Genomic DNA, 18,275 nt, shown 5'->3' with positions numbered 1-18,275 from the left:
TGTTAGAATGAGTGAATGGGCATTGACACTGTTTTTATATAACCCTTGATCAATTCTCATTCATCTTTTATTTGTCTGTAGGCTACATACGTGCACTGCCAAGAGTAGCGGCAGCATTATAAACCAGAGACCAGACTATATCAAAAACATAAACACACAGTGGCGTCTTTCATGCATGCTAGCAAGCGAAACTGCTGTCTGTCTGACCACAGACTGTAGAAAGAGACGCAGGATAGCCAAGCGAATGTGATTGGATGAACGTTTGACGCTAGGCCAATCACAGGCAGAGAGGGTGCCTCCAGCCTTCGCCATCATCCGGAAAAAAACATCGCTTACAGTACAGTACCGTACAGGTTGTAGTAATGGAGTGCTGTGTTTGTCACATTTACAGTAGTACAGTACCATACAGTGTGTAGTAATGGAGTGCTGTGTTTGTCACATTTACAGTAGTACAGTACACATACAGTGTGTAGTAATGGAGTGCTGTGTTTGTCACATTTACAGTAGTACAGTACCATACAGTGTGTAGTAATGGAGTGCTGTGTTTGTCACATTTACAGTAGTACAGTACCATACAGTGTGTAGTAATGGAGGGCTGTGTTTGTCACATTTACAGTAGTACAGTACCATACAGTGTGTAGTAATGGAGTGCTGTGTTTGTCACATTTACAGTAGTACAGTACCATACAGTGTGTAGTAATGGAGTGCTGTGTTTGCACCAAAGAGGACAGTCAGTGGCACTCGCTTATTGCTACTCATCATGGTGGTACATTGCTGAGCAATTAAAAAGCCATCAACTGACTCACAACTAATTACCGCCAGTGTCATCTAACCTTGTTGTTGATATTAAATAAAGTAGTTGTGTGTAAAATGAGGTGAGCAGTGCAGAAGCATATTCTCAATATGCTTTCTGCTGGGAATTGGATCGCGACCATATGCTGCTGCTCATTACACTGTGCCCATTACTGCAATACAAATTAATTTTCAAACAAAGGGAGAGGAGCTGACCGTGGCCACCCACAGTGCAGATCATAAAGCATGTCGTGCATTTCAGGTGTGCTCCACGTGCAGGGAGATGGTGCCTACAGACACAGAGAGGTGCTCCACGTGCAGGGAGGTGCTGCCTCCAGACACAGAGAGGGTCACTCATGCTGAACTCAGGTCAAAGTTACATTAAAACTCCAATATTCCTTTTCCCAGGACGGATTAGTGTGAGAAACGGCTAAATCAGTTTTAGTCATATAATGTGCTACCAATCAAAATCAATTCTTTTGTAATCACCCCTTCTAAATATCCAACCCCTTCTCACTCCCAGGGCGACAAATTAATGTACGCCGATTTGTCACGCCCCGGTCTGCGGCATATTCTGACACGAATCATAATTTGCCGAAGAGGGACTGTCGGACCGTCTGGAGGTCTTGAATGTAATAACAGTCTGAGGTTTAAGTAGGTCCATGTCGCAGTAGGGATAAGGTGTGGGACTGGTGAACCCGTAGCGTCCCCCGAACTGTAACTTTCTCTTGTCACGAGAGACCTGGTTCGAATCCCGATCCAAAGATAAACCCTAAACCCAACCGTTGTTTTTCTTGCCTAAACTTAACCGGCGATTCAAGACGCGAGTAGACAGGAGAGCTCCCCTTCTAGCAGGAGCGGTGGTTCCTCCGAGGTGGGGGCGAGGGAGGCGTTGTGCTCAGGATGAGCCGGAGTCTGTGCTGGAGTCTGTGCTGGAGGAGTCTGTGCTGGAGTCTGTGCTGGATCAGTCTGTGCTGGAGGAGTCTGTGCTGGAGTCTGTGCTGGAGGAGTCTGTGCTGGAGTCTGTGCTGGATCAGTCTGTGCTGGAGTCTGTGCTGGATCAGTCTGTGCTGGAGTCTGTGCTGGAGGAGTCTGTGCTGGAGGAGTCTGTGCTGGAGTCTGTGCTGGATCAGTCTGTGCTGGAGTCTGTGCTGGAGTCTGTGCTGGATCAGTCTGTGCTGGAGTCTGTGCTGGAGGAGTCTGTGCTGGAGGAGTCTGTGCTGGAGTCTGTGCTGGATCAGTCTGTGCTGGAGTCTGTGCTGGAGGGGTCTGTGCTGGAGTCATCGTAATCGGGCGCCCTGGAATGAGAAGGTGTTGAAATAGAAAATTGCCGTTATTTAAATGCTATATTCCACCCTTATCATCAGATTCTTAATGATTTGTCCTCTCAGTTGATGTGGGCATGCATACTGTACACTGAGCTAGTTTACATGAGAAAAAAAATACTTTGTCAGTGTATGGAACCACCTTCACCCTCACCAGCCCCTAAGGCACAGCAACTGGAATGCAAGCTGCACACAGTTCACATCACATCACAATTTGAAATTTTGATTTCCAATTCAACGCTACATCCTGTAAACAATCTGTGGAAACACCCATGGAAATGCCTTCACTTCACTCCCTAACACTGTATTGCAGGGGTGAGAGCTACTTCATTCATTAATCCAGAAGACAAGATGTTACTAATCCCTCGTGCCAAAATCCAACATAAAACACATGTAGAAGCCCAATCCAGATTAAACACAAGCAAACAAACGAGTAATATCCATCAGATGCAACACCATATGGAGACATCAGGCTGCACCGCCATAGATCTACGTCAGAGCCATTCCTCAGATGGACCAATCACAGTGACCTACCCTGCCCACAGCAGGATGCAGCATGTCATTGGGCTTCTCAAGCGGGCACCTTCCTTCACCGATGTTTTGTTAAATTAGTCCCACGACACCTGAAGAAGGCTCAGCAGTGTAATCCAGCGTCCTGGAAACACTCCACCTCTATGCTACTGTACCACCGCACAACTCCATTTTACCCTCACCATCTGTTTACAACAAATAAAACTAGTTGTGAGCTACTTCTTTTCCCCTTGTCCCACCCAAGTACACAGCACATTTTAACAGTATTATATTATTTATTTAAAATTATATTATAATGTTAAATACTGTTATGATACTGAGTTAGCTATACATGAGTGGGATTTATGCATTAAAAATTTATAATAATACATTTTGGATTTCTTTGGCGAACTACTTATTGATGGCCTGAGATCTACCGGTAGATCACAATCTACCTATCGGGCAGCCCTGCTCTACCAGAGATGTAGATGGTCTGATAGAAAGTTGAGTGCATGTTGCTGTAGTGTTTCATTGGAATCACTTTGTCACTTTTTCAAGGGGATTCAATGGATTAACTTCTCTGGATTAGGAAGTAACCAGCTGGGTACATCTGTGAAAGAAGGTGTGTGCTGTTTGATTGGTGCCTGCCAGGTGAGCTTGTTGTTGATTGGTCCCTGCCAGGTGAGCTTGTTATTGATTGGTCCCTGCCAGGTGATTTTGTTGTTAGAGAAAATCATCTTGTATGAAACCATTGTGTGTGAAGAATTGGATTGTCTAATCTTTCATCACATCATTTTTGGATTGGGACCTGATATTTTGTTTCTTATGACACATTTAGCCTCAATGCTAGATAATATATATTAATCTGTGGAAACACATATGGATCCCTTCACTCCTGAACACTGCATTGTGTATGTTTACCTGCTGTGATTGGGTTCTTTGAGGGTTTCCCATCGCTCTGATGAGACTGTATTACTGCTCTTTGCGTCACCACCTTCCAAAGGCCCAGTGCTCTTATCAGAGGCAGCATGCTGATGGAGGAGCCGGCCTCCCTCACTGCAGAATGAGTCTGCTGCCACTGAATAATGAAGTGGAATGTGTACCCCGTGTTCTAATTAAAAGCCACGGCCATTCATCTAGCTAATTGCTACAATGCCTCGCAGTATCATTTTGTCCCCAATGTCCCATTCCACTGTCTGTTGTCTCTCTGTTCCACACGCCTCTGCTGAGGAGAAATACAGGGGACAAGACGACGACGACGACCCCTCAACACACTCGTATGGCCCAATTATGCTTGTATGAAAATGAATGTGTCCGTTTCAAACGATGTAAACGTCACTGCCCACATACTTCCAAGCGTCTCACGTTGGTATCATGTTAAGCAATACATCCACTAGTGGGCAGTTGAGAGTCGTCGTGTGTGTGTGTGTGTGTGTGTGTGTGTGTGTGTGTGTGTGTGTGTGTGTGTGTGTGGTACTGCTGTGTTTAATCCGTATCCGTAAGCTTTCAGAAAACGTACAGAATTACGCACGAAATGAACACAGAGTACAGACAGAAACTAAAGCTCTGTCCATTTGCGTATCCATATTTAATGTTGAGCATAATAGGGTCTTCACTCGCACTCATGAACACCACCCGCGTGCACGTGCACGCACACACACACACACACACACACACACACACACACACACACACACACACAAAAATCATAAATCTGCAACCATCATCTTAGATGTTAGATTTAGACACAAACATGTCAAGGTGCAATAGTCTGTGTTGGAGGCTTGCATTAATTACAAATATATGATATATATTTTTAGGGTCCCAAATGAGCAAACACAAGCGTGCGCGTGCCACCATCATCATTAGAAACATAAAGATGTCAAGGTGCTTTCAGAGTGGGTTACAGAGTTGCATTATTTCTTATTTAAAATTGGCTACATAATTGCAGCTGTGGCACATCATCTCCAGAGACAACAATATTGATATTTTCCTTCCATATATGATGTGGAAACTCAGAGACCTAACAGCTTCTCACATCATCACGTAGCACAGCTACTCCAGCTCTACAGTGAAGTGAGAGTCGTGGCACATTTCCAGAGTTCTGACAGCAAGCCTGATGCTGCCCTTGAGCAAAACCAAATCTAAAAACACGAAGGAGATACCTACAAAACAATAGCAAGGTGTTCTATTCTATGGAGATATTCTATGCATACTTAACACATGCATGTCCCATGTTCAGCTAGCTGCTCATACGCTATCACAATATGAACAACTTTGATCTCTTTGACAAATCATGGATTTGCTTTCTTTCCAGTGACAACTTTTCTAACTTTTGGTCGATTTTTATAAATGTTACACGTATGTTTTTTCTAATGTAGCAAGCATAGTTTACTGTAGGCGTAGGTAGAAGCGAAGTAGAGGTGTAGGAAGATACAAATACCCTAAGACACATTTTGTGTCTTTGACTCTTTGGTGTAATGGGGGTTTAGAAATGGTGCCTTTCCAACAGATTCACGAAGCTATACAGGATGTTTTCAAATGTGTAATACCCCTAGATAGTAAAACAATGTATTTTGGTATATCGCAAGACTGGTTGAAAGAAGACAGATATTTGATTAATATATTGCTGGTAGCTGGTAAAAAACCTCTCACCAGGAAGTGGTTATCACAGGAAAGCCCTAAAGTGAAAGAATGGATGAATATTACGATGGATATATATAAGATGGAAAGACTAACTGCTGCTATCAACCATAAAGTAGAACAATTTACCTCAAGATGGGAATGCTGGGTTCAATATATAACACCCATTAGGCCAGATTAAAAAAAAATTGGATCCAAGATGAATGTATAATGAAAAGTCCACTCCCTGTTTTGTATGTTTTTTGTTTTTGTTTGTTTGTTTTGTTGTTGCTGTTGCGGCTGTTGTGGTTTTGTCTTTTCTTTTATCTCTCTCTAAAAAAAAAAAAAAAACTCTGGCAGTACATATTTACAATGTATACAATGCAAGTATGTAATGATAATAATCTGTCAACTGTCAATAAAAAGTAAATAAAAAAAAGAAAAGAAATGGTGCCTTTCCATTTGACTGTTTTGTTCATCTTTAGCCTTTTTATGCAAGATCGCCTTCATCTCCCTGAATGGAAAGAAATGTCGGAGCAACACATTCATTGTGTTTTCTTGTACAGCAAGAAAATTACCATCATTAATAAAACCCCATGCAGCAGGCTACATGTGCAAGGTCTAATAACGTAAGGGAACACATCTAGGTTGAGCATTATGCTTAAATTAGATCTCAAATATTTCCCTTGGAAACTAGAAAGTGGTTTATATAATGACGTCCCTGTGAAATGTACTTTCCAATACGAATGTGTTTGAGAAAATACACTTTAAAACATAGCTGCTAAAGAATGATTGATGCAAAATGAGTGAGCAAAGCCAGAAATTAAACAGACAAGACAGTATATTATGACTTCAAGTATCACGTTCTCTGGCACTAACATGAATGTGAGGCTCACTTTGTGGAGAATCTGGGTTATTTACATGTTCTGCTTTACAGCGATTGTATTACTATGAAATAAAGCTACATTTGATTGTCAAAGTCACCCTTTTTCATTTGATGCAATAGTAATGCATTTTATTCAGAACACTGGTGGCAGCTGTTTATTTTTTAACAATGGCAAACATTGGAGCTCTAGAAAGACCTGGATCAACAGATTGACATCTGTCTTGCTCTCATCATTAAGATTCTGCTCAATTAGCTCTAATAGATTATTAATTAGCACGCCCTTTGCTTAACTCTGTTGCACTGTGCCTCTGTTTATCTAAAGGCATTTAACACATTTGACTCTGAAATAACATCAAGAGCCTCAGAAAAATATATCAAAGTCATTACCAGTGTGTGGAAGAGTTACCTTTAATAGTCTAAGCCAGTGGGACTCGATCTTGAGCCACATTGACACACACGAACACACACACACAAACACACACACACACACACACACACACACAAACACACACACACACACACACACACACACACACACACACACACACACACACACTGATGATATCGGCTGCGTTTCCCAACAAAGAAGCTTCTTAACTCCTTAAGGAGTTAAGAAGGCTCCAAAGAAGTATTTCCCAAACGCCTTCTTAACAACAGCCTTCTTAACACATCGCTAAAGAAGGCTCTTAAGAAGCATCTTAACTGGAGCTGTCCACCATCTCGGTGCTGAAAACAAATCAATCGATGCCAGGCTAATCAATTGTTCCACATAATTACATGCTCCCAAATGAAGTTTTGATGTAAGTGGCGTCCTACTCACCCCCATCAATAAATAACGCTAAAAATGAACAAGCAGGGAAACGAGGCGCCCGAACGTATATATATATATATACATATATATACTGTATATATATATAATATATATATACGCACGCACAATCCAAAAACATCCCTCTCCTCCTGAAACCAACACAAAGCAGACAGATGCATTTTCCTGAACCCATAGACACAAAGAAAAACTCGAGTTCCCAGTCCTGTTTAAATGTTATAGAGGATATTCCTCAGTCCTCTTTAAATGTTATAGAGGATATTCCTCAGTCCTCTTTAAATGTTATAGAGGATATTCCTCAGTCCTCTTTAAATGTTATAGAGGATATTCCTCAGTCCTCTTTAAATGTTATAGAGGATATTCCTCAGTCCTGTTTAAATGTTATAGAGGATATTCCTCAGTCCTGTTTAAATGTTATAGAGGATATTCCTCAGTCCTCTTTAAATGTTATAGAGGATATTCCTCTTCCTATTTGCATTCACATTCTTTAGCCATTTTATGTTCATGTGAAGGTCGTTTTCCCAGTGTGATGGAGTTTGCATTTGTCTCGCACACCTGCAAAGTGTGAGACCTGAGATAAATTGCGATTGGTTGTTCAGACCGTTGAGGGTTTGGGATGCAATAGATTGATGTGACTTGAGAATAAAATGATGAATTCTGCCGACTGTGTTTTCTTCTTTTTAAATTTTATTTTATTTTTTATTTTTTTTAAGTAGGTTAGTACTTAACCGAGCCACAACTGCCCATAAAGGAGCCTGTGTGGCTCTAGAGCCTCGGGTTGAGTATCACTGGTCTAAGCATTGTTCAGGAAGCCAGCCGTCACGGGAACTGAACTATTGTTCCTGAGGGACTCCATGTTGCTGTGCATATAGATGCCTCAGCAATGCAGCAACATGAGCTGCTGTTCTCCCACATGAAATGAGGAGAGAGCAAACTGCAGCTTTTGCCTGTCTGTATTAGTCAGTGCAGCAATATAGTCCCCTAATCCACAAGCATGTCTCAGAGGGCTTTACAGTGAATGGGTCTAGCTAGGCAGCACTATCAATAAACGGGACTGAACCAAGAGGGGGGGGGGGGGGGGGGGGGTGAGAAGGGAGAGAACGGGGGAGAGATGATCTTGTACTCACAAATGTGGCTATATATTAAATATTCTATTATTCTATTATATATGTGCTTTTTGTAAATTTGTGCAGAAAATTGGTTATGTGCAACATGTTGCAGGCGTCATGTGACTTCTCTCTGCTTATAGTGGTTATGTGCAACATGTTGCAGGCGTCATGTGACTTCTCTCTGCTTATAGTGGTTATGTGCAACATGTTGCAGGCGTCATGTGACTTCTCTCTGCTCATAGTGGTTATGTGCAACATGTTGCAGGCGTCATGTGACTTCTCTCTGCTCATAGTGGTTATGTGCAACATGTTGCAGGCGTCATGTGACTTCTCTCTGCTCATAGTGGTTATGTGCAACATGTTGCAGGCGTCATGTGACTTCTCTCTGCTTATAGTGGTTATGTGCAACATGTTGCAGGCGTCATGTGACTTCTCTCTGCTTATAGTGGTTATGTGCAACATGTTGCAGGCGTCATGTGACTTCTCTCTGCTCATAGTGGTTATGTGCAACATGTTGCAGGCGTCATGTGACTTCTCTCTGCTCATAGTGGTTATGTGCAACATGTTGCAGGCGTCATGTGACTTCTCTCTGCTTATAGTGGTTATGTGCAACATGTTGCAGGCGTCATGTGACTTCTCTCTGCTCATAGTGGTTATGTGCAACATGTTTGCAGGCGTCATGTGACTTCTCTCTGCTTATAGTGGTTATGTGCAACATGTTGCAGGCGTCATGTGACTTCTCTCTGCTTATAGTGGTTATGTGCAACATGTTGCAGGCGTCATGTGACTTCTCTCTGCTTATAGTGGTTATGTGCAACATGTTGCAGGCGTCATGTGACTTCTCTCTGCTCATAGTGGTTATGTGCAACATGTTGCAGGCGTCATGTGACTTCTCTCTGCTTATAGTGGTTATGTGCAACATGTTGCAGGCGTCATGTGACTTCTCTCTGCTCATAGTGGTTATGTGCAACATGTTGCAGGCGTCATGTGACTTCTCTCTGCTTATAGTGGTTATGTGCAACATGTTGCAGGCGTCATGTGACTTCTCTCTGCTTATAGTGGTTATGTGCAACATGTTGCAGGCGTCATGTGACTTCTCTCTGCTCATAGTGGTTATGTGCAACATGTTGCAGGTGTCATGTGACTTCTCTCTGCTCATAGTGGTTATGTGCAACATGTTGCAGGCATCATGTGACTTCTCTCTGCTCATAGTGGTTATGTACAACATGTTGCAGGCGTCATGTGACTTCTCTCTGCTTATAGTGGTTATGTGCAACATGTTGCAGGCGTCATGTGACTTCTCTCTGCTCATAGTGGTTATGTGCAACATGTTGCAGGCGTCATGTGACTTCTCTCTGCTCATAGTGGTTATGTGCAACATGTTGCAGGCGTCATGTGACTTCTCTCTGCTTATAGTGGTTATGTGCAACATGTTGCAGGCGTCATGTGACTTCTCTCTGCTTATAGTGGTTATGTGCAACATGTTGCAGGCGTCATGTGACTTCTCTCTGCTCATAGTGGTTATGTGCAACATGTTGCAGGCGTCATGTGACTTCTCTCTGCTTATAGTGGTTATGTGCAACATGTAAATGTGTTTAATTTTGAGGAAATGTTGAGGCAATGTGGAGTGCTCGTCAGCAGGGAGTGGAGGTCGGTAGTACAGCAGCAGAGCGAACCACTTCCAAATGAGATCTTACATCACAAAGTGCTTCTTGGGAGATAATATGTATGCCGAATTGGAGAATGGTGTCTTAACGATTTGTAAGGTTTGTAAATTATGTTCTGGTGGTATTCAATTTACCGATAGACAGGGCCACATTTAGTTGCCAGATGAATGGAGTTTGGTGTGGCTGCTACTAGCCTAGCCGCGATTGTCGTACTGGACCACAATGCAAGCACTCCTCCCTCACGCTTACGTCACGTGCCCCAGCCCTATAGACCTTATTCGATTGACGTCACTCACGTATGGGCACGCCCACTGCCGCCATGTTGTTGACATAGCGCAGCCGCTTTAAGTGACAGCCTATGTAAGAGCAGAGTTTATAGGAAGCTAGCCGCCGTTAGCGTTACCTGTATCGTTCCAATTGTGTTCGGATGGTGACCTGCGTTACACACGGCTGTAGTAATGACAGCAATAAAGTCCCCGTGGTTTGTTTCTATCTCTACCGTCCACAGACGTGAAGGGAGCGAGACGGAGGATACGTCAGCAGCACAGGAGATGTGTGGATAGTTAGGAGAGACAGGTGAAACTTTCTGACAGCTCCTCACAGCAAAGTCTGTTCACCTCGATTTTTCTTTTGTTTATTATTACAGGCATTAACGGCAGCATACAAACAACAACTCTGGGGTTTTTATTGCTGTCATCACTATCGCTTTTGTAATGGGACAGAAACGACAATAAGGCCGTTACTATAGTTGTCAGCTGCAGGACGGTATGTCAACAATATGGCGCTGTCCGGGGTTAGCGAATAAGGTCTATAGCCTACAAGCGACTAAGGCTAAGGTTCACACAGCAAACCTTAGCGCTCAATTCAGATTTCTTTGCTCAGATCTGATTTTTTTGTGTGGTTGTTCACACAGACTTTTTAAAAGTGGCAAATATCAGACTCCAGTGTGAACAGGCCCTGAAGTGACCCGCATGTGCAGAAGAACAACAATAACGTCACACGCAGCACACTAGTAAACCCGGAAGAAGACAGCTGTAAACATGGCGGTAGCTGACGGTGTTGTTTCATCTGTTGTTTACGGTTTAATTTACAAGTTATTGTGCAGTGGAAGCCAACGAATACGGGAGCAGATGATAGCGAGGAGGAGAAAGAGCGTCAACATTTTAATGATGGCGTTCTGTCGAGCAGTAGCTGCTACTTCTGTACAGAGGAGTTTGACGTGTATATGCCTACACTGAAAGAGAGTTCATCAAAAAATGTCAGGATGTCAAGGGTTACTTTTAACTACATCTGTCAGCGCCTCTCCACAGCAAGACACAGGATTAGCTCCCTCGCAGCTGTCCTCCATGTCTGTAATCACAATCTGTCCACCTTGTCCCCGGGTCCTCCTGCCAGCGCAGTGACGAATGTCGCTCTGGAGTGACGTAAAAGTCACATTGAAGTCTGATACGGGCCAGATGTCTGTTACACCGAAATCACATTCCAAAAAATCTGATTCAAATCAGTTTTTTTCCCCCACATTTGAAAGTAGCCCAGGTCGGATTTAAAAAAGTCACATTCCATGTCATCTCTCGAGACAGACTTTCGAATTTGCATCGAAAATCTGTCTGCAAGCTCCGTGAAAAGCTGAATAACAGCGCTCGCGGGGTGCAGGCTTGCACGCTGCGCTTTACCCGATCAAAATGGAGTGGACGTGACCGGTGTGTAGTCAAAACGTACCATTTTCAGCATGTAGCAAGTTGCTAATGGATGCTAACGGATGGGTTCCCAGATTGCATTCCATGTGACTTGTACTGTTCACACAGTCATGGAAAGTCATTGGGCCACTTGTGCCTGCTGTGTGAACGTAGCCTAACAAGCCACAGATGCACTGCATGGAGCGCTGCACGGCTGCCTTGACCGAATAGAGGTGAGCATTACTTCTTTGTGAAGAAGGAATGGAAAATCTCAATTTGACCATACCAGTGATAATTATAATAATTTTGAGCATATTATGCATCATAATTTAATATTTTATATGCCCAGATGTGGCCTTTCTTATCTCATATTGCAAGTGGAGCTGTTTATGTGCTTTTGTCTCATGCATGATGCCCTCGCGCTGCCTACGATTTACATTGACATTGAAAATAGTACAATATTTTGTTTGGGAGGGTCAATCATATTTTTCCAAACACTTGCGGAGGTTCAAGGAAAAATATATTTCGGTCAGAGAAGGGTCACAGCTTTTTATTTCAGAGCGCTACAAATCCCTCCAGTGACCCCCCCTCCGAAGTTAAGTTAAGTTTAAATAACGAACGGCCACTTGGCCGGTGAGTCAAAAAGTAAATTTCGGGCCCTGCTCGTCAGATACATTTATGACAAATGAAGTGCATTTTGTTATCGTTTCATTTTTCTGTTTCTATTTTTGCATGGTTATTATGGAATGTTTTCTGTTTCATATATACAATCAATGGTTTCATAGCATAAAAAACATTTGATAATGTTCATTTTGAAAATCAGATATGTTTCTTTTTGTAAGTGCTGATTGGCTGTATTGAACTGTCTTGAACGTACCAAGCAGCTAGAAGATCTTGTTCAGGTGTTATGAAAGTAGAATATACTCGACACTAAGTCCTATTGCTCTTGCTTGTTCGTTTTATTATTAAGGCCAGTACCCGGCTTGTTTTGTAGTGTTCAATAAGTTATATTTTATGTGCATCATCCTCACCAATTTCTTTCGAATAATTTTCTCTGTCATGCTATAATTGGTTAGCTGCTGCTAGTTGGCTGTTTTTTGAAACATATCCAATGTTTCCAAGGATATTTTGCAAGTATTGGCATGGAAGGACACTTGAATGTATCCAAGATCAATCATTTGAAAATGTTGGGCCTTGTAGATGTGCAGCCCACAGAAATCTTCTGCAAAGCCATCTCTGTTAGATTCCATTGTACAAATTCTCATCCATTCACCCCTGATGTACAGTATGTCTCATGGCTTTCATCTGTTAACACGTTCACTGCCGTCGACGAGTTATCTCGTCAAAAAAAATCCAACGGTTGACTGCCGTGGACGAGTTATCTCGTCAAACAAAAACAAAAAAAAATTTGACGGTGGGACGTGGATCAAACCCTTTTACATCTCCTATAAATATATGGGAGCTATTGAATGTGTATAACCTATTTTACCGACCCACTAAGTGGCGACAGTGCTCTCCAGACTAGAGGAAGCCGAGCAAAAAACACCAGGAAAAAGCGTGAGGAAGCCATTCTCATGGAAAATGGTTTGGCGAAAACGCTTTCGCGCTGGCGCACAACGGCGTTTCCAAAAATAGACTCTGGGTGCAACACACTTTGAAACACCAGCAGAAAGCCCAGAATCGCACGCAGCTTCATCAAAGCTCACAACCGAAAACCCAGAAACGAACGAGCCCGATTTTACAGTATAATCCAGACTCGCCCGACGAGCGGCCGCCAGCAGCCAGGCAGCACAGACAGACAGGCAGCAGAAACTCGCCTGTGACAAACACTGCAAAGCCACCAGAGACACACCTACGGAGGGAGAAGTTTGAAGGAGAGGGGGGTGGGGTGCTGACGGAGGAACTATATGTTCAGAACTATATTGTTTAGATGTCTGATGACTCACTGATGCCAAAAATAAATGGTTAAAGTGACTGTTCTGCCTGTTCTATCGAATCACGCACGCACGCACGCACGCACACACACACACACACACACACACACACACACACACACACACACACACAATACAGTATACACACTTGCCCAAGGGCACCCATAATCACAGGCACGTGAGGTGGTTCTAAAAATCCATTTATCTCAAAACTCTCTGAAAATCTCTGAAACCATGCTGTATTCAACTGCTAATGCCTACATAACTACTAACTCTACAAACTAACTCTTTTAGACAGAGAAAGCACACATTCTATTAGTTCTTTTGAGATATTTTGTGTTCACAAAATCCTAGCAGAAAATAATCCTCGGCTCTTGAAAGATGAGCCAGAATCCTCAAAAAAACCCTTGGCAGAAGCTACCTACTGATTGGAAAAAAGTGTTGGCAGTGAATGTGTTTAAAAAAAAAAAAAAAAAAAAAAAAAAAATCAGGCCAGGCCACCAGGCATCATCAGCCCAACGTGTTAGCTTGGACGCTCAACAGTCACAACACTGCCTCACAAACTTGGCTGCATCCAACTCGAGACAACTTTTCAGACCCTGGAGACAATCTTTCTCAGAAGAGACTAATGCGACAAATCTGGAGACTTTTTCTGACATGGGATTAACATTACCAGCAAGCAGCAGTTGGTTAATTTTGGTTCATAAAAAAATAAAAAAAAATAAAAAAAAATAAAAAAATAAATAAAAATCGAACAGGTCAATTATACAATCGAACATGCCCTCCTCCCCCACATTCGAAGTTGAATTCGAATTTTGAATGAAAAGTGACAGCCCTAGCTGACATCCTGTCTGTGAGTCAGGCTGACATCCTGTCTGTGAGTCAAGCTGACATCCTGTCTGTGAGTCAGGCTGACATCCTGTCTGTCAGTCAGGCTGACATCCTGTCTGTGAGTCAGGCTGACATCCTGTCTGTGAGTCAAGCTGACATCCTGTCTGTGAGTCAAGCTGACATCCTGTCTGTGAGTCAGGCTGACATCCTGTCTATGAGTCAAGCTGACATCCTGTCTGTGAGTCAGGCTGACATCCTGTCTGTGAGTCAAGCTGACATCCTGTCTGTGAGTCAAGCTGACATCCTGTCTGTGAGTCAAGCTGACATCCTGTCTGTGAGTCAGGCTGACATCCTGTCTATGAGTCAGGCTGACATCCTGTCTGTGAGTCAAGCTGACATCCTGTCTGTGAGTCAGGCTGACATCCTGTCTGTGAGTCAGGCTGACATCCTGTCTGTGAGTCAAGCTGACATCCTGTCTGTGAGTCAGGCTGACATCCTGTCTGTGAGTCAGGCTGACATCCTGTCTGTGAGTCAAGCTGACATCCTGTGAGTCAGGCTGACATCCTGTCTGTGAGTCAAGCTGACATCCTGTCTGTGAGTCAAGCTGACATCCTGTCTGTGAGTCAGGCTGACATCCTGTCTGTGAGTCAGGCTGACATCCTGTCTGTGAGTCAGGCTGACATCCTGTCTGTGAGTCAGGCTGACATCCTGTCTGTGAGTCAAGCTGACATCCTGTCTGTGAGTCAGGCTGACATCCTGTCTGTGAGTCAAGCTGACATCCTGTCTGTGAGTCAGGCTGACATCCTGTCTGTGAGTCAGGCTGACATCCTGTCTGTGAGTCAAGCTGACATCCTGTCTGTGAGTCAGGATGACATCCTGTCTGTGAGTCAGGCTGACATCCTGTGAGTCAGGCTGACATCCTGTCTGTGAGTCAAGCTGACATCCTGTCTGTGAGTCAAGCTGACATCCTGTGAGTCAGGCTGACATCCTGTCTGTGAGTCAAGCTGACATCCTCAGTGATTTATGACATCACTGATGACATCATATACATTGTGACATCATCAGTGATGTCATAAATCCTTGTGTGTGTGTGTGCGCGCGCGCACACACACACACACACACACACACACACACACACACACACACACACACACGCACACACACACACACACACACGCACACACACACAGTGCCTCAGTAGGATTTATGACATCACTGATGATGTCACTATGTCTATGACATCACTGATGATGTCATAAATCAGTGATGATGTCACCTAAACAGTGACATCATCAGTGATTTATGACATCACTGATGACATCATATACATTGTGACATCATCAGTGATGTCATAAATCCTTCCCATCAGAGGCTATAAGTAGGCCCGGCAAGCTGGTGCCAGCTCCAGGAGAAGGACAAAACTCACCCAGACTCCAAATATTTGAGTAAATCACAGGTACTGTTGAAGGTATAAGGTATTCGTCCAGGTTAGTTGAACAAAATGAACAAACAAGACGAAGGGTCAGATGAGCTGCATCTGGAGGGATCAGTGTGTGACGCGGTGATCAGAGTGGATGATGTGGAATTCAACGCCGCCAAGGCTCTCCTCTGCGACTACAGCCAATACTTCAACACTCTCTTCACCCATGGCTGGACGTCCCAGGACAACATCTACGACATGGCCGGCCCCGTGTCAGCAGACTACACCCGCTCTGTCCCGGTGACCAAGGACAACGTGGAGGAGCTGTTGATAGCAGCAGACTACCTCGGCATCATGGGGGTCGTCCGCTCCTGCTGTGAGTTCCTGGAGGTGCGGCTCTGCCCGGAGAACTGCATCGGCATCTTAAAGTTTGTAGACTTGTACTACTGCCCGGACCTGAGGAGCAAGGCCTTTCTCTTCATCCTGGAGCACTTTGAGCAGATCGCCGCAGACTCTGAAGAGTTCCTGGAACTCTCTCTGGAGCAGCTGACGGACATCCTGGCACGAGACGATCTGAACGTGAGACAGGAGAGCACGGTGTTCGAGGCCGTCCTCCGCTGGATCGCCCACTCGCCCGAGGAGCGTGAAGGTCACATGTCTGTGCTGCTGCCTAAGATCCGCCTGGGCTTGATGACCACCGACTACTTCATCAACCAGGTGAAGAACAACAGTCTGGTTAAAGACAACGCCGAGTGTGAGGTGATCATCCTCGATGCAGAGAGGGCCATGGATGATGTCACCTCCAACAGACCCTCCAACCCTCTGACTCGCCCACGCCTGCCTCATGCCATCCTGTTGGTCATGGGAGGCTACAGTGACAGCGGGCTAACAAATAGCATTGAGGTATACGATCCCCGTGCCGAGCTCTGGGTCAATGTACCAAACGTTGAACTTGAGTCTCACCGGGCTTACCACGGCGCCGCTTTCCTAAATGGCCTTGTCTACTGTGTTGGCGGCTACAGGATGTTGAACAGTCTCAGCAGCGTGCGGAAGTTTGACCTCTGTACCCGTACTTGGCACGATGTGGCACCCATGCATAATCGCCGTCGCTTTGTCAGCGTGGCAGTACTGAATGGCAGGATCTATGCCATGGGAGGCCACAATGGAAACGTCAGTCTCAACAGTGCCGAGCGCTATGATCCTCAGACTGACAAGTGGACTCTGCTCCCACCCATGAATGAGCAGAGGAGCCATGCCAGCGCCACAGTACTCAACGGCAAGGTGTACATCTGTGGTGGTTACGATGGGAAGAGGATCCTGAACACAGCTGAGTGCTACAACCCAGACACCAACCAGTGGATGAAGATCGCCCCCATGAGCAGCAGGCGCTGCGACTTGGGCGTCATGGCCTACAGACAGCGCGTCTACGCAGTGGGCGGCTGGGGCGGCCCCAACCGCCTGCGCAGCGCCGAGGCCTACGAGCCGCTAACCAACACGTGGAGCGCCGTGCCCGACATGCTGAATCCACGCAGCTGCTTTGGCATTGAGGTGATGGACGACCAGCTGTTTGTGTGCGGAGGCTTCTCCAGAGGCTTCAAATCCTCCAATAAGGTGGAGCGCTACGACCAGAGCACCAACGAGTGGCACGAGGCCTGCAGTATGAGGACGCCACACGGAGGGTTCAGCTGCTGTGTGGCACATGGACTGTCCAACATGGCCGAGTACGCTGCACCTCATCACATCCTGTAACCCCGCCCTGGGCCGCCCTGTCTGCTTTTTGGCCTTTTGGCTGATTGCCGATGGCGATATATATGCAAATTTGTTCCACCTAATTTCAGAGCCATCGAGTCTCTCCTGTAATGGAATTAACACATTATTATACCTACTCTTATCATGATGGCCCACTAGCAGATGCTGACATAAAAGCTTTTCAGAATGTACACATTCACTGAGCATCATAAGAAACTACTTCAACTTACTTAGGTTATGAAAAACCTGCCATATTCTTATTTATGTAACAATTTGGGGTGATATCAGCCATATTGGCAGAAAGGACCCCAGTGGAAATAAGTAGGCTTCTAGTTCACAACTTTAAGCTACTTTACTGGGCTATCCTTGGATCATTGTTTTCTTCCATTTACATAATGTGCACCATTTTTAAAATGTTTTGACTATAAATGTAATTTGTGGTGTTCTTTTTGTATTTTCATCCGAAATAAACTAAACCAAACTAAACGTTTTGTGTGTGTCAGTGTGTGTGTGTGTGTGTGTGTGTGTGGTCTCTTTCACATATAAGCTGGTGGACTCGGTGCGATTCGGGGGGGTGAAGTTGCAACATTGTTGCAACACATGCGCACACACACACACACACACACACACACACCCACACACCCACACAGTGCTTCAGTAGGATTTATGACATCACTGATGATGTCACAATGTCTATGACATCACTGATGATGTCATAAATCAGCAGTGTTGGGCAAGTTACTCTGGAAAAGTAATTAGTTACTGATTACTGATTACTCCTTAAAAAAGTAATAAAAGTTACTTTACTGATTACTTTTTCAAAAAGTAACTAGGTACGTTACTAGTTACTTTTTCTTTCTGTTTTACCCCAAATACCTTACACAAGTTGTTACATGTCTAGCATGTCACTGTATTAATTATTTTC

General features: G+C 44.3%; 1 pseudogene across 1 annotated transcript; it reads left to right on the top strand.

Annotated features, from left to right (window-relative positions):
- The first annotated feature begins 15,682 nt into the window (after positions 1-15,682).
- LOC310796157 (kelch-like protein 10 pseudogene) lies at positions 15,683-17,350 on the top strand (annotated as a pseudogene). The gene has a single exon. The product of its transcript is annotated as a kelch-like protein 10 pseudogene (transcript).
- Positions 17,351-18,275: the final 925 nt, after the last annotated feature.

This window comes from Poromitra crassiceps, assembly GCF_964638095.1.
Source record: "Poromitra crassiceps genome assembly, chromosome: 22".
NCBI lineage: Eukaryota > Metazoa > Chordata > Actinopteri > Beryciformes > Melamphaidae > Poromitra > Poromitra crassiceps.
Note: the sequence above shows the minus strand (reverse complement) of the source record. Positions and strands in the feature narration are given on the sequence as shown.